The sequence below is a fragment of the Dromiciops gliroides genome, chromosome 1 (assembly GCF_019393635.1).
Source record: "Dromiciops gliroides isolate mDroGli1 chromosome 1, mDroGli1.pri, whole genome shotgun sequence".
NCBI lineage: Eukaryota > Metazoa > Chordata > Mammalia > Microbiotheria > Microbiotheriidae > Dromiciops > Dromiciops gliroides.
Genome location: NC_057861.1, coordinates 138,866,592 through 138,891,837, shown reverse-complemented (window position 1 = coordinate 138,891,837; position 25,246 = coordinate 138,866,592). Strand labels below are relative to the sequence as shown.

At 39.9% G+C, this 25,246-nt stretch overlaps 1 protein-coding gene across 3 annotated transcripts in view; it reads right to left on the bottom strand.

Moving 5' to 3' along the window:
• Positions 1-25,246, bottom strand: part of NCALD (neurocalcin delta) — a 586,370-nt gene that overhangs the window by 217,618 nt on the left and 343,506 nt on the right. For 2 of the 3 annotated variants that reach the window (XM_043965590.1, XM_043965575.1), the window contains exon 3: positions 20,070-20,150. The exons of the other annotated variant lie outside the window; for it this stretch is intronic. The gene's annotated coding sequence lies outside the window, so the exon portion shown is untranslated. The remainder of the gene's footprint in view (positions 1-20,069; positions 20,151-25,246) is intronic. 3 annotated transcript variants of the gene reach the window in all.

The following is a 25,246-nucleotide window of genomic DNA, read 5'->3' as shown; positions in this document are numbered from 1 at the left end:
CCTTAGGCTTAGACTGGAGCTTAGACATTAGCCATGTGACCCTGGGCAAGTAATCTAACCTCTCTCTTCACCTCATTTTTCATCTATAAAGTGAGCATGTTAACAGCACCTCTCATCAGCTTGTTAAGGGTATCAAATGAGACACCTTATGCAAAGGGTTTCACAAACCTCAAAAGTTTTACAAACCTCAAAATTGGTAATAGTAGTAGTAGTAATGCTCGTAATACTACTGCTGCTACTGCAGCTGGAGGAGAAGAAGAAGAAGAAGAAGAAGAAGAAGAAGAAGAAGAAGAAGAAGAAGAAGAAGAAGAAGATACTTGCAAATCCTGACAGAATTGTTAAGAAGCTAAAGTGAGATAATGCAAGACTATTTCATGTTGCAAAATTTGAAATGCTATATAAATGGCAATCATTATTTCTGTTGTGTGTATTTGTCTTTGGAGGGGGGATAGAGTGGAAAGAGTGGGAGGAGGAAAGAGACCACTCAGAATAAATACCAGCAAACATGTTTCCTCCAATAGATGTGTCAAAAAGTGGAAAGCAAGTACTGGTTTCCCCAGGAGAGGCACTGTTCACAGAGCAGCATTTCAAATGGGGGAATAAAGCAGAGACCATGAGCATATCTAGCTAATAAAAGCTTTTAACTGTTGCTTTGCAGATTGGGTTGAAATATTCTGAAAGCCTGAGAAATGCTTTTGCTGAGCTCCCATATCCTACCAGTATCCTCACCAGATAGCTACTTAGAGAAATAAGGATAATGAAAATTAATAACAATAACATTTATATAATGCCTACTATGTGCCAGGCACTAAGCCAAGTGCTTTACAATTATCTCATTTGATCCACACAAAACTCTGGGAGGCAGATGTTATTATTATCCCCATTTTACAGATGAGGAAACTGAGGCCAAGAGAGGTTTGGTTTTGTGTGTGTGTGTGTGTGTGTGTGTGTGTGTGTGTGTGTGTGTGCGTGCGTGTGTGTGTATGCCTGGGGTCACACATACACAACTAGTGTCTGAAGCTGGATTTGAACTCAAGATTTTCTGACTCCAAGCTTAGCCCTCTGTCTACTGTGCTACCTTGTTCCCTCAGACTGGCTAGAGCAGTCAAAAGGACTGGGGCTAAGACGCTGGTGTGTGTGTATGCCTGGGGTCACACATACACAACTAGTGTCTGAGGCTGGATTTGAACTCAGGATTTTCTGACTTCAAGCTTAGCCCTCTGTCTACTGTGCTACCTTGTTCCCTCAGACTGGCTAGAGCAGTCAAAAGGACTGGGGCTAAGACGCTGGTCCTGTTGCTTACTGACAGGGTCACCAGGGCCTATCACTTCCACTGTCTAAGCCTCAGTTTCCTCATCTATAAAATGGGAATGATAGCATTCACATTTCTTCCCTCATGGGGATATTGTAAGTAAATCCCTTTTAAACTCTTAAAGGCCTCTAGCTGTGGGAGAGCTGAGATGCCTCACCAGGTTGGTGTATCTCAAACTAAACTAGCTTAGTCCAGGTACTGAATGAATACCGAGTCAGGTAATGAGCTTTTTTTTTTTTTTTTAGCATACCTCCTCTCATAGACAGATTTTTTTGTTGCTTTTTATTAGAACATAAAAGATTCCTAGAAACCCTCCTCCCACTTACCAGAAAAGTTTGAATAAAATCTGACATTCACTTTTTTTTTTAAGTTCAAACAAATGGCCCCCTCCCTCTCAAATTACTGGGGTCCAAGCTTCCTGTTTTGACCTTTTAAAGGCACCCACTGTTCCAGTGAAACCAGAAACAAACAAGTTTCTGGAACCACAATATCAAGTCATCACTAATTACAGTTCTGGGACTCTGCTCTGGACTCTCCAGAAATGACAAGTAATGTCTGGAGATAGAATATGGTGCCGTGGAAGGGGAAAACCAAAGGGAAAGTCTATATTAAATACCCTGATATTTCTTTGTTCACCACCTGACGGAATATTTTCATGAAATAATGGTTCTATTAAAAACACCCACCACAATGTTAATATTAAAGTGGAACTTCCCTGAACAGCCCAGCATGGCAACCTTGCCCTAGTATGGGGCCAAGCATGTTTTTGAAATGGTATTTCCAAATTATCTATTACCTGTACTTATGGCTCCCTCTCATAGGGGGATGGGGGGGTGGGAGACTGGTCCATGGCCACCATTTTTTCTAGTTATTTTTCCTCCTATTATTTTTCAGTCTGAATCAGACTCTTTTCTTAAAGAAAACCTGAGCCATTCTAATTTGGTGTGCTGTATGTGAAGTGGTTATTTTTCAGATTTTGAAAGACAGCTGCTGTTTGAACAGAATGGAGATCAGGTAGAAGGGCCTTTGGGAAAGCATGCAGTTCTTTGAATGATGACACATTTTTCTCCCTGAAACAAAGGTCCATCTTTTTAAAAGAAATAATAGCTAGCTATTTATATAGTGCTTTAAGGTTTGCAAAGTGCTTTACTTATGCCATCTCATTTTAGCCTCACAACAACCCTGTGACATAAGTACATTTATTAACATCCCTGTTGTATAGGTGAGAAAACTGAGACAAACAAAGGTTTCAGTGACTTGTCCAGGGTCACAGCTAATAAGTTTCTGAGACCAAATATGAACTCAAGTCTTAACTTTAGGCCCACCGACTCTACTAAGTGCACAACCTAAATGCCTAATGAATGAAATAGATTCTATTTTAATAGCCAGAAAAGGACTTGTTAGTGATGAGTGGGGGTAATTTCTGAGAGAGTTGTCTATGTACTGTCAGATTATCATCTCATCAGAACTAAGATCATATCATATGCAAAACAAGACATAATACTACTTAAAGGAAAATATGAAGCACAATTAAATTGAACTGAATTCCACATTATCTAAACAAATAATTCAAAATCAAAAATAAGAAATAGATAATAAAACTGACATTGACAGCAACTATAATCATTTCATCCATCTGGTTAGCCAATATAATTTTTTTTTCTTTCTTTTCTTTTTTTTTTTTTGTGGGGCAATGAGGGTTAAGTGACTTGCCCAGGGTCACATAGCTAGTAATTGTCAAGTGTCTGAGGCCGGATTTGAACTCAGGTCTTCCTGAATCTAGGTGCTTTATCCACTGCACCACCTAGCTGTCCCCACCAATATAAATTAAAACCTACAACTCCAGAAAGGTTCTTGGTAAACATTCGACTGATTTACCAAGCAGTCCATGTCACCCTAACACGACCCACCCCCCTTAATCAACTCCACTCCACCCTATCACCTCCAGGATCAAATGTAATCCTTCATTTAACTTTTAAAGCCTAGCCCCTTCCTCCCTTCTTTTTACACCTGATACTTCTACATATGTACTATGAATATCAGTGTCATTGGCCTTCTAGTCATTCTTCACATAGGATTGTCCATCTCATGACTCCAAGCATTTTCACTGGCTGTCCACCATGTCTAGAATCCTCTTTCTCCCAATCTATACCTCCTAACTTTCCTTGCTTCCTTCAAGTCTTCAAAAAGACTTTCCTAGCCCTCCTTTAATTTTAGTGCCTTTCTTCTGAGACTATCCCCGATTTATCTTGTCTATATCTTATTTGTATATAGTTCTTTGCAAGTTATCTCCCCCACTGGACTGTGAGCTCTTTGAGAGTATGGACTGCTTGTCTTTTTTCTTTCTCTGTATCCCCAGGACTTAGCATAGTGCCTGGCATATGGTAGACTTTTAATAAATGCTTGTTGACTGACTGACAAAGGAAAGAACAAATAATCAATGAATAAACATGTATTAAGCACCTATTATGTTCCAAGCACCATGCTAAATTCTGTGAATATAATAAGAGGCAAAACACAGGACTTGCCCTCAGGGAGTTTACAATCTAATGGGGGAGACAACATGCAAACCAATATATACAAATAATTCATATACAGGACAAATAGGAAATAATTAACAGAGGAAAAACACTAGAATTAAAAAGAATTGGAAAAGGCTTCCTGTAGATGAGATTTAAAGGAAAGCAAGAAAGTCAGTAGATGGAGTTGAGGAATGTTCCAGCATGGGAGACAGCCAGAGAAGATGTTCCAAGTCAAAAGATGGAATGTCTTGTTCGTGGAACAGTTAGGAAGCCAATGTCACTATGTAGAATGGAAACTTCTTGAGGTCAGGGATTTTCTTTTAGCTTCTATTTTTATTCCCAGAATTTAGCACTGTTCCTGGCATATAATAAGTACTTGATAAATGCTTTACCTAATTTAGAATAGAATATAAACTCATCTGTAAAGTCTTACTGAGAAGGATGATAGATGATTATGAGCAATTATCATCTCACAAAGCAGAGAGAAACAGCGGAGAGTATAACAAGTTAAAAGAAAGCCCGGAATGGCATCCAACTAAGCAAAGACATCTCATAGGCATTCATAGGAGGAGGACAAGAAACTGAAGAAAAATGTAAAATATTTGCAAAAAGTATTTTAACAAGGACCATCAAGGATAATGGAACCACCCCATTTGGTCCATAATGTTACAATCCTGTTATTTATAAATATAATAGACATTGCACCAAACAGAACAAAGTTGGAAAAACCATTGGGACCAAGTACACAGAGAGGATGTCCATACTAGGGATGATACAATTGTGAGGATATTGAGGGGTCAATATACAAGGTATCTGAAGGAAGGTAAGATTCTGAAGAGGGAGAAAAAAATCTTGAACTCTGTTAACACCAAAAAAAGATGACCAAGAAAATACCAATAACTACCCAACCATATGTTTAACTCTCCCACCAATACAAAATCTTTATCAGAATCATCTGTACATAAACTTGGGCATCCCTGAGGAGGGTATGATTGAGACAACAAGCAGGCATGGGGAGGTGTGGATGGGTTGTGACTGGCTATATTAGAAGGCTCTCCCAAACTCATGAAATTGCAAATTCACTTGAATATTTGAGGGCTAATACAAGAGAGGGTTATAGAGAATGAGTGTGAAGATTATTTTTTTTAAAAAAGGAAATGATTGTGGTATAAAAGACATAATGACATCAATAAAAAGAACTGGAGATGAAGATAACCTAAAGGATGAAATTGAGGGACATGATTTGTGAGAACTGATCCTCCTACATCCCAAATGAGGAGTTCTATGGAATCACTGCAAAAGATTCACTCCATAAAAAGCATGTCCTTTCCTGTTCTTTTCATATTGACATTTTTATGTTGGTTTATAGGAAATAAATGTAAAGGAAGGATTGGGTGGAAGCATCTCACATGGAGCAGACAAGTTGAGCTGTGAATCATGGGTACTTCAGCTCAGCACTGAAGGACTTTATGATGGAAGCAGGGGGAGGCTGGATGCTTCAGACAAGGATTTTCCACTGAGCCAAGAAGAGCTACCTCTTCAAAGTACTCTAAAGGGAAAGCCAACTCCCATTTTCACTTTCTTTTTTCCTTTTGCTAGGGTGCTTGAAAAGTCTCAATGGGACTTTGTGTTGAGCGGAGGGGCAGCTCTCTCCTCCCCCTCCCCCCCCCCCAGTTTCCCTCCATAATGACTGCTCTTCACCCATCATTGTCTAGGTGAACCTGAGTATTGATTTCTGGCCCAGACTGCTGTTTCCATTTTCTGTTTCTTTCCCTGAGCCTAGACTACGGAAGAGCAATCCTCAGATTGGAAGCTTGAAGCTTTGGGGTTAACCTTTTGAGAGGTCAAGGAGTTCTTGGTCCCTTAGTAGGTGCCAGCTACACTGTGGGAAATATTACCTGCAGCTACTACAATACTGCTCAGAATAGACGATAACAACCAACAGAAGGATAAGGATAAGACCTAGACTGCCTTATTCAAAGACATAGATGTTGAAGGACATACTTGGACAGTAAAGAGCTGAGGTGTAGGGGAAATATATTAGCGGCCCCATTAAATGTCTCATATGACAGGAAAAAAGATGGCCGGTTATATTTCAATTGATCAAAAAACATTTATTAAGCACCTACTATGCACCAAGTGCTGTTCTTAAGCACTGGGGATACAAAAAGAGGCAAAATACAGTTCTTGCTCTCAAGGGACGAGGGAAGGGAAGGAAGGGAAAATTTGTGGGAAGCTCTCATTCTCTACTGGAATCCAATTTTACTCCCACTTAAAGCCTAGCCTTACCAAACACAGAATGGATTCTCTGCCTTGGATCTGTAGGAGGACAGAGATCCATCTGGGTGTCCAAGTAATGCGTGATACTGGCAACAAATTTCTCCTAAGAAACAAAGTTAATCAATCAACATATACATATAAAGGGCTTACTATGTACTAGGCATCTGTGCTAGGCACCGTGAGCTCCTGGGGAACAAAGACTGTTGTCTTCTTTTGTATCCTCAGCACTTAGCACAGTCTCTTGAACATAGATGGAGTTTCATAAATGTTTACTGACTGACTATGAAAACAAACATAAAATGATCCCCACCCTCAAAGAGCTTATAGTCTACCATATAACTAACTCTTCAATTCACATGATACTTTAGCAGCCTCAATTTCTTCCTTCTTTTGTTTTTGTTTTTGCTTTTGCTTTTGTTTTTGTTTTTGTTTTTGTTTTTATGAGGCAATGAGGGTTAAGCGACTTTCCCAGAGTCACACAGCTAGTGAGTGTCAGGTGTCTGAGGCTGGATTTGAACTCAGGTCCTCCTGAATCCAGGGCCAGTGCTTTATCCACTGCACCACCTAGCTGCCCCCAGCTCAATTTCTTAAAACTGTTTTAAGCTCCACCTCTTCTGCAATTTGTTTTGACTTAATCTTGGGTAAAGTGACCATAGTGTAACTATGTCAAATACTCCAATCAATCTATGATCTCAGCATCTAAATTATCTCTCCAGTAACAAGAAGGTAGTATGGGGCCATAGAAAAAAAACACTGACTTTGGAGAATTTGAGAGATTGAGACCTTGAAGACCTGAGTTCAAATCCCACCTATGTCACTTTCCTGTGTTTCCATGGTCGGTTCATTTATCCTTCAAGAGCCTTGGTTTTCTCATTGGTAAAAATCAGAGGAACTGGACACCATAATTAAGTGTTAACAATATTGAGAGTTATTAGTAGGTGGAGGCTTGGCTTTCATGTGCAGAAGAGCTGGGTTAAAATCTCTAATATTTCCAACTGTGAGATGTTGGGGGCACCTAGGTGGCACAGTGCTGAGAGGGTCAGGCCTGAAGTCAGGAAGACTCATCTTCATGAGTTCACATCTAGCCTCAGACACTTACTGGCTGTGAAACCCTAGGCAAGTCACTACCCTGTTTGCCTCAGGTTCCTTATCTGTAAAGGGAGTTAGAGAAGGAAATGGCATACCACTCCAGTATACTTGCCAAGAAAATCCCAAATGGGGTCACAAAGAGTTGCACACAATTGGAAAAATGACTGAACTCGTTTTGGGAACATCATTTAACTGTTCTGGGCCTCAGTTTTCCCATCTGTAAAATGAGAGGAGTTAGATGAGATAGACTTTCATTGTTTCTTCTAGCTCTGGCTCTATGATCTTCCTATAAGTTCCCTCCCTCAGGGGGTCCACCTAAGATGCTGAGGGACTATTGGCAGAAAATTAAATGACTGGTTGGGCCAGGGGCAGCAAGATCTTGTTCTGATCAGAAGTCCTCATTGAAGGGAAGGAGAAACAAACTTTCGCTTCAGCAGATATTGCTGGGAAGGGTATCTATTTGAAAGTGAATGGGGGCGGGGGAGCTAGGTGACACAGTGGATAAAAACAATGCCCATGGATTCAGGAGGACCTGAGTTCCAATCTGGCCTCAAACACTTGACACTTACTAGCTGTGTGACCCTGGTCAAGTCACTTAACCCTCATTGCCCCAACCCCCACCCCCAAAGAAAAAGTGAATTGGGCAACAATCTCATTACTCAAACACTTGTGCCTGCCAGCTGAGAGGTGACACTTGAGTTTTTGTTGTGGTTGGAAATGAACGCAAAAAAGGAGATTTTTAAAAAAATTATTATCTCAGTGCTGTCAAATATTGGTTTCATGTCTAGGCAAACTTAAGAGAAAGGATCCTTAGTATTCCTAAATACAGCAATACAACAGGAGCCCTTTTTAGAAGATCTAATCACACATGATTAAAATAATTTTGAAATGCCATTTCTCAGCACTACAGTGACAGAAGGAATGAATTCTTCCCATTTCCAGAAACTCTTGATTAAACCACAGATATTAGGAGAACATTAGACGAGTATACATTGGAATAATTTACATGAAAATGTGAAGCACTGTCACCAGAGGACCCTGGAGCAAAACTTTTGTCTCCAAGTCATTTTCTTTCTCTTATAAAGCAAGAATGGGACTCATTAAGCCTACCTCATTTAAGTTTCTCTGTGCTACCATGATGAGATTAATTTTTGAAGCTGCCTAAATCACCCTCTTCTGAAATGTTAAAGGCCCTGGAAGTGTATCTTTAACAAAAATTATTTGTTGGGTTAGCTACATGATATTTTCATTTCCTCTACCATGAAGAAATTGTTTTTAAAAACAGAATTCTCAAATCTATGTGTTATATAGACTCTAGGTAAACAAACCATTCTGGTTGGCCATTAGCACTCTCAATTATGTGAGAGAAAGATCGTTGAAAGGCAGGATCTTGGAGGCAGGAAGTCCTGGATTCTAGCTCTGTCTCTGACATATAATAGCTGTGTGACCCTGGGCAATTTATTTAACCTTTCTAGTGCTCCCACCTAATGTTTTTGTTTCTTTGTTTTTCTTTTGTTTGTTTGTTTTTGTCCTGTTTTGGTTTTGTTAAGTTTTGTTTTGTTTTCCTCTTTGGTCTGGTGTTCATTTTCATTTATTTGTTTGTTAATTTATCAACTAATTAATTAATTAATTAGCTCATTTATCCATTCATTCATTCATTTATTTGTTTATTTGTTTATTTATTTATTTTTGCAGGGCAATGAGGGTTAAGTGAATTGCTGAGGGTCACACAGCTAGTAAGTGTCAAATATCTGAGGCTGCTCAGGTCCTCCTGACTCCAGGGCTGGTGCTTTATCCATTGTACCACCTAGCTGCCCCTCTTGTGTTTATTTTTACTCAAGATTTATATCCTATTTATTTTTTTTTTGTTTTGTTTTTGTGGGGCAATGAGGGTTAAGTGACTTGCCCAGGGTCACACAGCTAGTAAGTGTAAAGTGTCTGAGGTCGGATTTGAACTCAGGTCCTCCTGAATCCAGGGCCGGTGCTTTATCCACTGCGCCATCTAGCTGCCCCCCTATTTATTTTTAAGGAGTCTTGAAGCAGAGTCATAGGAGATAGATAAAATATTTAATCTGGACAGGATCTTCCACCTAAAACATAAGTTTTGGGGGACTTAGTGTTTTCACACCAGGAGTACTACATACTGATACATTTACTACTAACCCCTTTCCCTTACCTCACCCCCCCCCAAAAAAAAGATTAGCTTGCTATTTAATTCTACTTTATGTTACTTTCACTTGGGATTTAAGATTTCTAGAATTATATTAATAAAGGAACAAAGGAAGAAAATCAAGCATTTTGGGGGGGTTGGGCAATGAGGGTTAAGTGACTTGCCCAGGGTCACACAGCTAGTAAGTATCAAGTATCTGAGGCCAGATTTGAACTCAGGTCTCCTGAATCTAGGGCTGGTGCTTTATCCACTGTGCCACCTAGATGCTCCCAGGAATCAAGTATTCATTAATGCTATATGCGAGGCATTTATTAATACTATATGCCAGACACTGTTCTGAATGCTTTACAAGTATGAATATGTGATCCTCATGACAACCTTGGGAGGTAGGTGTTATTCTTATCTCCATTTCACAGATGAAGAAACTGAGACAGAGGTTAAATGATTTGCTGAGGGTCACACAGCTAGAAAGTATCTGAGGCCAGATTTGAGCCTATGTGGACATACTGAGAGCTGTATGTCTAAAATTTGGTATGTTCTCAACACAAGGTCAAAGCAAAAGCTTGGTGAGTCACTGCTTATAGTCTGCTCAAAGATTAAACTAAAAACATTTCCATCATTCATCTTACATCAGACACTTCTGGAAAATATAGAAATGATCACTCTGACTCAACACTCTTATCACAGAAGCTGAACATGGGGGAAGTGAAGAGATTTTTGAAAACCAGAAATGGGATGATATTTACAATAATTTGACTTGTAACAGTGGAAAAGCTAGAAACTAGCTATATGTGGACTATGGGGGAATGATGGAATACCTCGCAGCATGCATGTGAGCAGGCTGCAGTCCATTAGAAAAAAAGTAATTGGGAAGAAGTCCCATAGCACTTAGGCCGCCAAAGGAGTGTGTGATTGGAAAAGATTGGTTGGTCAGGTAGTGAGAACAACAGACTTTATTCTCTATTACTTTACTCAAGGTGTCAGGGCATCTTGAGAAAGGTTCCTAGCACGTTGGGTCGACTACTCTCTGGTGAACTTATGGGAGGGCATGGGTAAGTCACACAGGCAAGCAAGGAGGTTGGCATCTATAGATGTGAAGTGTGAAAAAATAATTATTAATAATGAATTTCATGGGGTCCATTGGACCCAGTTTTAGTCCCCCCCTCTACTTCCCCCTTCCCCCAAAGTCCAGAAAGTCCAATTCTTTACTGGAATCTTGTTTGGGACAAGCCCAAGGGATTAAGAGAAATGGAGATATGTGAGAAAATAATGGTTTTGGGGACACCCAGAGGCCCCAGCTCAAGGGGATTATATTAAGATTGATTGGATTGACTTTGCTGATTGACTCACTTGGAGTTAACTTGATTGGAACCATACCTACCTAAAGGCCTGGCCCTCAGGGTGTGTGTTCTCTGAACTCTTACCTCAGAGAGTTATGCTCATGGACCACCCTCAAGTTCAGTAAACCAATAGACTTGAATGATGCTAGCCAATTCGTTTTGAACAGTGTGGAAGGGCCGCCTCTCTTCTGGACCCAGAGGAAGCTTCCATTCTCAGTTAGGGTCTTACACTCGCTCATGGAGGAGGACTTGGAGGAAGAAGCAGGCCAGGCTGAGCTCTCATCTCCTCTCTGGGTAGATCTAGGCTTCTTAACTTTCTAAGCCAAGTGTTCTCTCTTTACTAATATTTGGTATGCTTTAATAAATGCTTAATGCCCCAAACTGGTGATAAAGCTTCTAATTGATAAGTAACAAATATATTAGAAACTCCAGCTAATTTTCCCTAAACTTGGGACAGAAATAAGGTGACCACATATAGTTTTACTTGCCACAGATAGATTCTTTTGTCAAGCTCATTGAAGGACTGATGAAATTGTACCAAACCTAGACTTTGCCCTTTGCCCTTAGGCACACTTCCCCCTTATGTAATCTGTAAAGCTCATTTTAATTTGGACCACCCTCAGGTCATGTCAACCAATGGAATTGAATGATACTAACCAATTAGCTTTGATCAATGTATAATGACCCACCTATATCAAAAGAGGATAAAAAGCCTTGACCAGCTCACCATCTTGGCTTGGTGTGCACCACCTTGGCTTGGTGTGCACTATCTTGCCTTGGTGTGTGCTCTTCCTCTTAAGCCTTGAGACTATGGGTCTTTTCTCCTACCTGTGCTAACTGCCACACAGTCAATTCTTTACTGGTGTCTATTATATTAATTAGTAATAAATGCTTACTGCTAAAACAGGTGCAATAGCTATGAATATATAAGTAGCAATTAATTTAGAAAACACAGTTTAGCACAAATAGTTTAAAAACATAGGAGGAATACCCACATTGATGAAATCATGAGTTCACTGGAGTGTTAAGAGTTTATTAATGCAATTGAATATTATTTTCTTCAGCTCTGGGTGATATATTTTTTAAAAGACATAGATGTATTGGAAAATGTCAAGAAGAGGAAGACCAAAATGGTGAGGACTGAAGAACATATCATATGAGAATTAATTTGAAGGAATTGGGGATTGTTAGCCTGCAAAAATGGGGTGGGGGCCTCAAGTAGTGAGGACTGGAGGTAGGGAACCAATTATAGCTGTTTTCAAGAATTCTAAGGGTTAGCAAAGCACCTGGCACATAGCAAGCTCTTTAAAAAATGCTGGTGGAAGGGGCAGCTATGTGGTGCAGTAGATAGAACACCGGCCCTGGATTCAGGAGGACCTGAGTTCAAATCCAGCTTCAGACACTTAACACTTACTGGCTGTGTGACTCTGGGCAAGTCACAACCCCAATTGCCTTACCAAAACAACAACAAAAACAACAATTCTTGGAAAAAATGCTGGTTGATTAAACAAATGCTTGTTAGAAGACTTATCTTGTGTCCCAGAGGACGCAACTAGAATCAATGTGTGGGAGATTTAAGCCTGATGGAAGGAAAAATTTCCTAATAATCAGAGCAATCTCAAAGTGGACTGAGCCATCTCAGAAGGTATTGGTTCCCTGTCACTAGAGCTCTCAAAGCAAAGGTTCTATGACCACTTACTGGAGATTCTGTAGGAAGGATTCTTGTTCAAGTGTGGTTGTCTAGATGGGTTCTAGGGTTTCTTCCAACTCTGAGAGTCTTTGATGATTGCTAGTTTCCTATGGTTTATACAATAGTTTGATAATAATGATAATGATGATAGCTAGCATTTATATAGCACTTTAAGGTTTGCAAAATGATTTACAAATATTATCTCATTTTATCCCCATGATAACCCTGAGAGTCAGGTTCTATTATTATCTCCATTATATAGTTGAGAAAACTGAGGCAGACAGAGGTTAAGTGACTTGCCCAGGGCCATATAGCTAGTAAGTATCTGGGACCAATTTAAACTCAAGTCTTTCTGTCTCTAAGTCCAGATCTCCACCTAGCTGCTACTAATCAACAAACATTTATTAAATGCCTGCTATATGCCAGGAACTGTGCTAAGTGTTAGGGATACAATGCAACAATAAGACTATCCCCACCCTCAAGGAGTTTACATTCCACTAAGTGATACAACACATATATAGATAAAAACTCCTTCCCAACAAGATATATCTCAGGCATATTCCAAGATCACATGAGATTCCTTGTCATGTCTGCTGCCTGTTAGTCCTGTCAATCAGAGCTACCAGCCAATTAGCTTAGAGCTGTGTGTGTAGACAGCCCTATTTCCTGTTTCACAGGAGGCTACTGAAAGAAGCTGCAGAGGAGTGAGATCTTGGCGGTTCCAGGCAGGGGCTTGGTGGGAGAATGGAGGCTGGCTCTTAGAGATAGCTAGATGAAGGCTGTTTTACTTTCCCCCCTCCTCTCTCTTCACTAACTTCTAGTTCACTTTAATAAATACTTAAAAGGCTAAACTCTTGCTAAAGCTTCTAATTTAAGGCGACCACTCATTAGATTTTAGACATTACAGCTAGACTTTTAGACCTTACACAGTGAAGGTCTCCAGATGTTCCTGTTTGTAGATGACATTGTGTTTATGGCATCAAGTTCCAGAATACCACAGAACTTTCTAAATGAGTTACATAATTATCGCAAAGACTTCAGCCTAACCATTCATATAGGAAAAACCAGGAAGATAAACATTTTCCTTATGCTATTTTACTATTCTGAAATTGGAGACCATTAAAGATTTTAGGGGGCTGAGATTATAGTAATATATTCATTTGCTTTGACATTTACTAAGTAAAAGCATCTCATAGCAGGATTTAAATATTATCCCCCCTTGGTATCATTGGAAGAGGAATGTATATTTATCAAGGTCTGAACTATCAAATTTCTCATGTTTGGACATACATGTACAGCATACCAAAATGTCCAATGTCTAAAACATACATTTTCTAAGTTACAAAGGGAAAAAAACAAAGGAATTGGAGGGAAAACTCTACAAAGCAATGTGATTTATGTACAAGACCAAATTAAGCATTTAAACACAAGAAAAAATATGCTTATTACAATCTGATAAAGAACATTTACATCTTCCAAAATACATTTTTTCCCCATCAATTATATTCAGAACTGTAACCATATCTGGCTCTGAATAAATCCTTTTACAATCAAATGAATGTATTCTAAACAATAGCTAAAGAAATGCATCTTTTAAAGTGCTCAATTACTTTAAACTACAATTCACAACCATTTCCTCTTATCTATTAGAATTTATTTTGTTGCAAACAATACCCAACTGTATATAATCTGGGGTCTAGGAATGAGGTGAAGCATTCATCTGCTGTCCTGGTCCTTTGCAAAGGAAATGTAGCAGGTCACAGCACTAAATTAAATCATCTCTTTGCCTTTGCATTGGCTGTTCTCCATGCCTTCCTAACCTCTATCTCTTTGAATAATAAGCTTCCTTTGTGACTATTCAAGTGTCACCTTCTGCAGGAAGCATTTCCTGGCTCCCCCAACTATGAAAACCTTTTTCTTTAAGGTTACTTTCCTTCTTGTCTGTCTGTCTGTCTGTCTCTGTTGTATCTCCTATTAGACTATAAGCTACTTTAATAGCAGGGACTGTTTTTGCCTTTCTTTGTATCCCCAGAGCTTAGCATAGTGACTAGCACATAGTAGATACTTAATTGCTTATTGAATGATTGTTGTTGCTCTTGCCTCCATCCTCAAATCAAATGTCTAGGGCCCTGAGCTCTGTGTGTACTAATGCATAGTGCAGATAAAAAAGAATACCAGGTAGACTGTTAATTAATTCTGGATTCTTGAGTTTTTCTTTTAAATAAAAGACCTCTCCCCCACTGAAAGATTTATTTTATTACTTCATCATGGCACAGAGACATCACTGGGCTCTGCCAAATGCAAACTGAGGGAGTCCTACCATTTTTGGAAGGGGTTTGAGTATGGACCCAACGGATCCTGCTATATGAGCACCAGCCTATCTAAATTCTGAGAGGTTCATCACTAGAAGTCTTGCCATCTATGAATTGATTAGGTTTGGCCATAGCAACCTAAAAAGATGTTCTATTAAGAGGTCTGTCATCTAGGTCAGTGGAGGTACCCACAATGAATAACCAGGGAAATGTGGTTCTAGATTTGGATTCATATAATCAGAGTGCAAATCCCAGCTCAGCTGATTATTCCTTGGTATGACCTCAGGGACAAATCAGTTTTTAATTTATGATTCCATTTCCTCATTGGTAAACTGAAAGCACTGGATTAGATCAGAGGCTCTTTACTTGGGGCCCATGAACTTTCTCTTTTTTATTAACTCTTTTTCAATACAATTAATATCCTTTGTCATCTTATGTATTGTATTTTAGGCATTTAAAAACATTATTTTGGGAAAGGGTTCAATGGTTTCACCAGACTGCCAAAGGAGTCCATCATACACACACACACACACACACACACACACACACACACACACACACACACACACACGTTTATGATTCTCTGAATAAGATGATCTCTAAGGTTTCTACTGACTTAAATATGTGATCACTCCCTGTCACAAAGTCCCTATAGTCCTGTGATCTTTATGCTGAAAATATACAAAGGATCTATGGTTTTATCAGTTTGGGGGAGCTCCCAGTGCAGAAACTCCACAGTATAGATCACAACCCATCTATGACTTAGGAAGCTGCTTTTATTGTTGTAATATGGAGTGTGACATTTATTCCACAGAGAACTATTGAAGATTTTTGATGAAGAAAGATGGCATCACTGGAGCTGTGCTTTAGAAATATTAATATGACAGCTGTGTGTAGGAAAGATTAGAGGGAGGCCAGTTATAAAACTGGGGAAGTAGTTCAAGAAATTGGTAATGAGAGCCTAAACTAGAGTAATGGCACTAGGAATGTAATAAAAAAATGCCAATCAAAGGCAACTGAGAAGCAAAACCAATAGGAATTGTAAGGTGATTTGATATGTGAGGTGAGAGGGTTAGTAAGAAGAATCAAAGATAGCTCTAGGGTCCCCAACCTCTTTGTTTTGCTGGTATCTCAAACTCAACATATCCAAAACCAAAAGCAACTCCTACTGAAACTAGTACCTCCTGCTGCCTTTCCCATTCCTGCTAATGGTACCACCATTGATAGAAGGTGGTATTTTGAGTCTAAGGTGCCAATAAGTCATATACTTGGAGACGGTGAACAGACCACTGGAAATACATGCTAGAACTTGGGAGAGAAGTTCAGCTAGAATCTACATTTGGGAGTCATCTTAGTAGACAGCGCCAAAACTGGTGAGACTTTAATGAGAGCAAAGATTGAAAAGACAAGAGAACTAAGTATGAATACTAAAACTTATGGTCTCAAAGGAAGAGGATAAGGAATCCAGGGAAGAGATAAAGAGTAACCAGAGAAGTAAGTGAACCTGAAGTGTTCTATAAATGACTTTATTGAAGGAAATGTTCATTTTGTACCAGATGCATTACTTGGTTTGACTAACCCCCTCCCTGGCATAAAAGCTCATCACTAGGTAACATCTTTACAGAGATTGCATCAGCTTTGGTATTCACACTTCATCAGAATTTTGTTTTCTCTGTCCTTCTGGTTAGAGGGCTGGAAAGTGCAACAATAATAACAACTCCAACCAAGGTTCTAATACATAGAGGGCTCAGAAGCCCAGCCAGTTCTTCATTCACCACCAGCTGCACTGCTTTGATTGACTTTACTATCGTCATGCCTGCCTTCCTTCCTTCCTTCCTTCCTTCCTCCCTCCCTCCCTCCCTCTCTCTTTCTATCAACCAATCTATTATCTATGTAGTATCTATCTATCATCCATCCATCCATCTGTCTGTCTGTCTATCTATTCATCCACCTACCTACCTACCTACCTACCTACCTACCTACCTGCCTGCCTACCTACCTGCCTATATACCTGCCTACCTACCTACCTACCTATTATCTATATAGAGTGTGAAGCCTGGAGTCAGGAAGACCTGAGTTCACATCTGACTTCAGAATCTTACTAACTGTGTGACCCTGTGCAAGTCACTTAATCCTGTTTGCCTCAGTTTTCTCATCTGTAAAATAAGCTAGAGAAGGAAATGACAAATAATTGCCAAGAAAATGACCCAAATGAAGTCACAAAGAGTTGGACACAACTGAAACAACTGAACAACAACAAATGTTGCTTTAATGTTGTCAAATCCCCCTCTGGATGACTGGACCTCCTGACCCAGCTGTGAGAGTCAGGAATGGATTCTTTCTACTTTTCTAATTCTTGACCTGGAGAGACAGACCCACAGATATCAAGAGCATCATGGTTTTCCCCTAGAGTCATAATTAAGAGTTAGGTATTCACCACTCACCAACTATGACAATAGATTTCTATAATTTACAATTCCTTGCAGGCCACGCAGGCTTTGAATCTCTTGAGGCTGTGTGTTCTCATATAATTAACTTCTCTGAGCCTCAGTTTCCTTTTCTATAAAATTTCAAGAGTTGTGGCTTCCAAGTCTGAAGGCCTGACTGAAGTTCTACTGCTTGCTACCTATCTGATTGAGGGCATGTTTTAAACCTTTTCCGGTCTTAATCTGTTCATGCATAAAATGAAGGTGTTAGATTAATGACCTCTAAGGATCTATCTAGCTAGGGTAAATGTTTAACAACTGGCTCTCTGAAAAGCATGACATGCTTTTCAGTTTAAATCTGAATTATTAATATTTTCTCAATCATTTTACTAAATCTAGATAATCGATGAAACAATAAATCAAGTTCTGATTTGTAGTGTTTGCTAATTTCCAGGGTATAAAATGCTCACACCAAAAATATAACAATGACTTTCACAAATCACTTTGAGCTAGCTCCAGCACACCCCTACTACTAGTTTTAAATTTTGAATCCCTAGATTTTAAATTTTGTGGCCCTTGCACATCTAGTGTACCACCCACCATCTCTGTCATCTCCCTTCCCCTTGATACCTGATCTAATTGACCAATTGGCAGGAGTGAGGTTATTCAACAAACTGGACTTTTGAGAAGTATATAACCCAGTCCAAATATTGAAAGGAAATAAGTGAAAGCTAGCTTGCTTTTCAGACTTATTGTGGCTTATATGAGAGGGATAAACAAACAAACAAACAAACAAAAAACATACTAAGGAACAAGATTTAAAAGAATTAAAACACACCTGAACGCTATTCTAACAATAACAATTATTTATTAAGTGCCTCCTGTATGCAGCACACTGTTGGAGGCACTAAAGGAGACACAATGGGCTAACCCTTTATTTAAATAAGACAAGGCACTCTCAAGGTATTCACAGTGTTCTAGTTTAGTTATCTTCTTGATTAAATATCTTGATACGCTTCTCACCTCTGCCTCTTAGAATCCCTAGTTCCCCACAAAGTTCAGTGTTCAGATCCTCCTCCTACTTGCCCCAACCCCCACCACAAATTATCTGTATATATTTTGCCCATGTTTACTTAAGTATACATTGTTTGCCACCCCTTGTAAAGTAAGCTCCTTGAGAGCAAAAATTTGTTCATTTTTGCTTTTTGCATTTCTAGCTCCCAGCCTAGTGCCTGGTATGGAAGAGGTGCTTAATAAATGCTTTGTTAATCGAGTGATTAAAATGTGACTCTTCCTAATTACAGTTTAGCTCAGTTCTCTTCTAAACTGTAATCCATCTATCTTTCTTCTTGAGCTCCCAATCAATATGGACCTTCAGGAGTGGGACCAATGCTTTGTGTAATTACATTACAAAAAACAGCCCATCAACCAAGAGTAGGTTTTGTGGAACCTAAATTCGGGTGTTTAATGACTTCGAAATAGGTTTCCTGCCAAATATCTGGCCTCCCAAATAAGCATCAGGGCCATTTCACTTTTACCTTACATTGAGGAAAATCTAGCTTGCTCACCAAATAAATGTTTAATGTAGCCACAAAGACATGGCCAGTGGGGACCAGGAAGAAGAAAAACTGACCCATAGAAGTTTCCTTTGCTGTTGACTTTCTTCCTCTCCTGCTGATGCCAATGCAACACAAAATACATGCTCATCTTTAGAAAATATTTTATTTTTGCCACATGTGCCACAAGTATGACCCAGTTACACATTAAGTCAAACATTTAACTTAGGTTCTATCTCCGGATAATCAGGTAAAACAATACTAAGGGCTAGAGCATTTCCCCATGCTGGGCAGCCAACCATAGAGACTAGCTCTCTTCTTGTGGTCCTTTAAGAGACAACTAATTCTCTTAGAGGCAGATAGGTGGCTCAATGGAGAGAGCTCAGGGCCTGGGACAGGAGGACTTGAGTTCAAATCTGACCTCAGACACTTGACACTTACTAGCTGTGACCCTGGGCAAGTCACTTAAGTTATGTTTGCCTTAATCCACTGGAGAAGGAAATGGCAAACCACTCCAGTATGTCTTTGTCAAGAAAACCCCAATGGACAGTAAGGTCTATGGGGTCATGAAGAGTTGGACATTACTGAACAACAATACGTCTCCTAAATTGATAAAAAATGAAATATGGCTAGTAAGAGGTATTTCAGAAAGATTTTTAACAAGAAAGTAAGAAGTTACAGCTATCAGTTATACATCTCCTTTTAGCTATTTTGTACTAAGTGCGGAGACTGGAAAACGTGGAGGGAGACAACTGACTGGTACTTTTAACCAGGAACCAACCAGCCAGCAACACTTCATAACCTTTCTTTTATGTTGTGGACACCTTTTGCAATCCAGTGCTGCCAAATGAACCCCCTTTTTGGTATAATGTTTATAAACATTCAAAATAAAATATATAGGATAACAATGAAAATCAATTATATAAAAATTCAATTATCAAAAAATATACATATATATTTTTAAAGTTCATGATCCCAGGTTAAGAACAGTTGCTATGGGCAAAGAATGCCACAAATATACCCATGATGGCTCCAAATACATCGCCAATAAGGATCCTCGCCCCCTCATCCAAAGTGTCCTGGAAAGGAGTTTCAGGAGTGAGAGTAGAGAGAGACTCTTCCTGGCAGCCATGATTGTGGTACCCAAAGATTGAAAATGGAAATTGAAGCTACATCTCAAAACATCAAATGAAGCAAGGAGGCCTCCCCTCAGCTTCTGCATCCCAGACAACCAAAAACAAAGCCTACCTTTACCAGACAAATGGTGAGAATACGGCATGTTCGAATTCTGAAGAAGACTGAAAAGGCTTTTTTTTTTTCTTCAAAAAAAACCTTACAATTTTAAAGGAGGTTAAATAAAATGAACACTCACAAGATTCAGGCCCAGAGGTCCACAGCAAGCCGAACTTTCCCCAATGTCAGAGCAGATCGCACAGCCAGCGGCTTGGGAGCCCTGCAATCAAGATCACTCATAATCAATGACTATTTTCTCTTTAATCATTTGACAGAGAAACAAGGTGAGGTAAGGGTGATAACTTTTATTTTTTTTCTTACACTTGGCTCTGCAAACAGGAAACAGGAAATATACCTATAAAACGTACACACACACACACACACACACACACACACACACACACACACACCGCACCACACCACACCACACCACACCACATCATCACAGTTGGCTTTTTAGTTCAAAGTGTTCTAGGGTGAATTTTCTATGAGAGATTAATGGGCACAGATCTGCCAAATGAATGAAAATTTAGTTTCAAAATGATTGCAAGGCCTAATGCCTAATGAACAAATGTCCAAAAGTCCTTAGATGATAGGGATACTAATATCTCCCCCCCACCCCCCATCCTAGTCAATCAAACAACAAATCTCGATTGATTAGCATAAAGGAAGGGGGAAGGATATATTAGTGATAAGCACTGTGCTCAGCATTGGGGAGAAAAAGGCAAAAATGAAACATTCTCTGGCCTTGAGAAGATTATTTTCTATTGGGAAGCAGTTTGGCATAGTGGATAGTGAGTATACTGGACCACAGGTCAGGAGGACCTAAATTTGAATTTCTCCTCACATATTTATTAACTGCATAACTCTGCAAAAATCATTTAATATGTGTCTGCCTCAGTTTCCTCATTTGTTAAATGAGGATGGTAATAGCATCTATCTCATAGGGCTGTTGTGAAGATAAAAGGATTTTTTTTATGCAAAGCACTCTGTAAACCTTAGAGAGCTATGTAAACTTTGTTATTCAGTCATGTTTCACTCATGTCTTCCTCTTCATGACCCTGTTTGGTGTTTTCTTGGCAAAGGTACTGGAGTGGGTTTTCCATTTCCTTCTCCAGCTCATTTTATAGATGAGGAAACTGAGGCAAACAGGGCTAAGTGACTTGCCCAAGGTCACACAGCTATTAAGTGTCTGAGGCTGAATTTGAAATCAGGTCTTCCTGACTCCAGCCCTGGTACTCTATCCACCTAGCTGCATATATGTGTTATCTATCACTATAAATATAGGGCTAGACACTGAGTCTATGATTTTGCAGGTACAGGAACCTTTCTGGTAAGGACAGTCTCTCTCTATCACTGCAGGGGTTAAGTGTCTTCTCTGCAACTTATAGGCATTAGGGAGCTGCCTAGAGCATTGAGAGGTCAAGTGATTTTCTTGAAACCTAGTCTTCCTGATCCCAGGCTAGCTCTCTGTCTACTAAGTAAATATATACAAAATAAATACAACATAAAGTGTGAGAGGAGAGCACAAACACCTGGGGAGATGAGGAAAGGCCTCATGTGAAGCTGGCCTTGGAGCAGATGAATAAAATCATCATTGAAAACTGATAAGAATTCATTTTCCCCTAAGAGAAAAATTCCTTCCCGGAGACCTACATATATTAATCTCAACAACTATTTGGTGTGTATATATATGTGCAGGAGAATTTGCAAAAACATTCAGGGGCTTTGATTCCATCAAATTACCAAGCTGAAGACTCCTAAAGGAGAAAAGAGCAAAGTAGGGTAAAAAAATAAGATAGCTCTTCCATGGAAGGGGGAGGGGAGAAGAAGGGAGGGAGGAAGGAGAGGAAGGGGGAGGGGAGGAGTCTAAAGACTTTTCTTATCTGACTGAGCTGAGCTCAATAGGGCTTATTTTAGCAAACAGTATCTCAGGAGAGATCATCTTAGGAGATGCACGTTTTAATATCATACTACTGTCATTGATCCAAGTCATATAGTCCAAACAGAGTTAGGGTGCTAACCACACTTTGATTGGTTTAGTTGTCTTTCCCCCTCCAGTTAGACATTGATCAAGAGCTGGCGGTGAACCCAGGAAGAACTGGCTCCAAGTTCCATCTCTGATACATACTGGCTCTGTTCCTGTGGGGCCCTTGTACAACTAGTGAATCCTCCAGGACTCTCCATTTTGGGGAAGGGCTCCAAGGCAATCATTTCTCATTCTTTGGATTTAATGAATATGACTTGGCTCAGATATCTCTCTCCCACTCCCCATCCTTTCAGCACCATTTTATGTCTTCTTTTTTTCCCTATTAGAATGTAAGCTCCTTGAGGGAAGGGACTGACCTTCTTTTGTTTTTTGTTTTTTTTTTTTGGTTTTTGGGTTTTGGGGTTTTTTTGCAGGGCAATGGGGCTTAAGTGACTTCCCCAGGGTCACACAGCTAGTAAGTGTCAGGTGTCTGAGGCCATATTTGAACTCAGGTACTCCTGAATCCAGGGCCAGTGCTTTATCCACTGCGCCACCTAGCCGCCCCCTGTCCTTTTTGCTAAGCACAGTATCTGGCACATGTGTCATTTTCAGTCATGTCTAATTCTTCATAACCCCATTTGGAGTTTTCTTGGCAAAGATACTGGAGTGGTTTGCCATTTCCTTCTTCAGTTCATTTTACAGATGAGGAAACTGAGGCAAACAGGGTTAAGCGACTTGCCCAGGGTCACATAGCTAGTGTCTAAGGCTGGATTTGGACCCAGGAAGATGAGTTTTTCTGACTCCAGGGCCAGTGCTCTATCCATCTAGCTGGCACATAGTAAGCTCTTAATATGCTTTGTAATGATTGGAATGACGCCACCTACTGGAGACTTACTATAGGAAAGTTCTGCCATGAAGTGAAGGTCTTTGAGGGCAAGACCAGGAGTCTTTTCTTTGGCGTCAGGAAGTGACATTTGCTTGTGGGAGGAAGAAGGGGGCAGCCTGGCGCTCTGACTGGGTGCTTTTTCCTGAGGACTCCGGTAGAGAAGGGAGCTAGAAATGTGCTCTCCCTTTAATAGATAGATGAATGTAGGCCTTTCTCTCTCTCTTTACCAAATTCTTATTCTCCTTAATAAATGCTAAAAAGTCTAACTCTTGCTAAAGCTTATAATTTATTGGCGACCATTCATTAGATCTTTTAGACAGACTAGCTAGAAGTTTAGCCTTAACAGCTTGTTGACTTAGTGACTTACCTTGGGTAAATCATTTAACCTCTCAGTGCTCTAGGCAAATCTCTGAGACTGTAAATTTCAAAGATGGCAGCCACTTGTAATGATCAAGAGGTGGCTCACCTTCAGGAGCTCCCCATAGCAATGAAATCACAGGTCTTGTTTTTTATCCCTGTCTCCCTTTGTACGGTTCATCAACCTATATGCTTATGGTGCTACAGCAAAGAGTTGGGTTTTTTGTTTGTTTGGTTTGGTTTCTTTTTCCATGGGCAATGAGGGTTAAGTGACTTGCCCAGGGTCACACAGCTAGTAAGTGTCAAGTGTCTGAATCCTAATTTGAACTCAGGTCTTCCTGAATCCAGGCCCAGTGCTTTATCCACTGTGCCGCCTACCTGCCCCCTTCAGCAAAGAGTTTTTGAACCATCCAGGCCAAGGGAAGCTACAGCCAAGGAAGCCTAGTTCTGTGGTTGAAAACTTTCCTTTCAAGACCAGTCCAGTGCTATCTAGGAAGAACAGATCATTATCCCCAAGCTCACCACAGTCGAAGGATACATTTTTCTTGATCTCATTTTTTTCCTTCAAATACTAAAGGACCAGAAGGAACTATCATAGAGAAGGGAAGAGCTGATAGACTTGTGGAAAAAAATGATCAGCTCCTGCTCCTACTTTCTGGCAAATCAACAAAGTGATGGAGGAGTCCAATTAACAGGGGTTTAAAGATGAAATGGCTGTATTCCCAGGATGCCCACCCATTTGATGATCCTGTTGCTGGCACTGCGGCTACTATTAGCATATGTCAGGCAAATCCCCTCTGCCAAAAAAATAATAATAATAAAATGATCTGCTTCCCACACTCATAGTCCTGATCAGCCAAGTTTGGGGTTTTCTTCTCTAGAAGACTTCCACACAAGACTCAGTTGTGATTGGCTGTCATGGGAGCAGCTGAAAATAGGACAATTACCAGTCCTAGTATAAGGATGCTCACTGCTATGCATCACTTTCCCTTTTTGTCTTGACCCTTTTAGTCCCTATTCCCACTTCTGTTATTTAGTAATTAGCATTTGAAGATTAACAAAGAGCTTGAGATATGATATCTCATTGACCCTTATAACAACTCTGGGAGGCAGGTGCTATTATTATCCCTATTTTACAGATGGGGAAACTGAGGCAAAAAGAGATTTTTTTTTTTTAAGTGATTCTCCCAGAGTCACACAAAGCTAAATAAGTATCTGGGGTAGGATTTCAACTCATCTTGTTGACTCCCAAGTCCATTGCTTTCTCTACTATACCACTTAGCTGCCTACAAATGGTGACCTTAGGCAAGCCACTTGATGTCTCCAAGCCTCATGTTCCACAATTAAAAATGAGAAGATTGTATTATATGCCCTCTATGGAAATATGGACTATATGGCATTTAGGAGGTTCAATAAATAGAGCAGTGGGCCTGTAGTCAGGAAGACCTGAGTTCAATCTGACTTCAGAAACTAGCTTTGTGACCCTGGGCAAGTCACTTAACCTCTGCCTCAGTTTCCACATCCATAAAATGGGGATTTTCATAGCACCTATATCCCATTGTTGTGAAAATCAAATGAGATCACATTTGTAAAGCACTGAACACAATGCCTAGTACATAGTAGGTGCTTAATGTATGCTTATACTCTCTACTCCCTCCAAAATTTCTTCTAGCTCTAAATCTATGATCCTATAATTTCTCAGTTTCAGTTGAGTCATATGGTCAGAAGTCAGATTAAAGAGATAAGGGAAGTAGAGAGAAAGTGAAAGCAATGAGTATAGATGGGTTTATTCTAGGAGTATGGATGAGAAAGGAAGGAGAGATATAGGATGATGATTTGAGGGGTTGGTAGGTCTAATGAGGTGACTTGGGTTTTTGTTCTTTTCTGGGCAGTGAGGGTTAAGTGACTTGCCCAGGGTCACACAGCTAATAAGTGTCAAGTGTCTGAGACCAGATTTGAACTCAGGTCCTCCTGAATCCAGGGCTGGTACTTTACCCACTACACCACCTACCTGCCCCTAGTTTTTTTTTTTTTTTCTTAAGAATGGAGATTTGAGTGTATTTGTAGGTATCAGGGAAGGAGCCAGATTAGAGAGAGAAGAGAT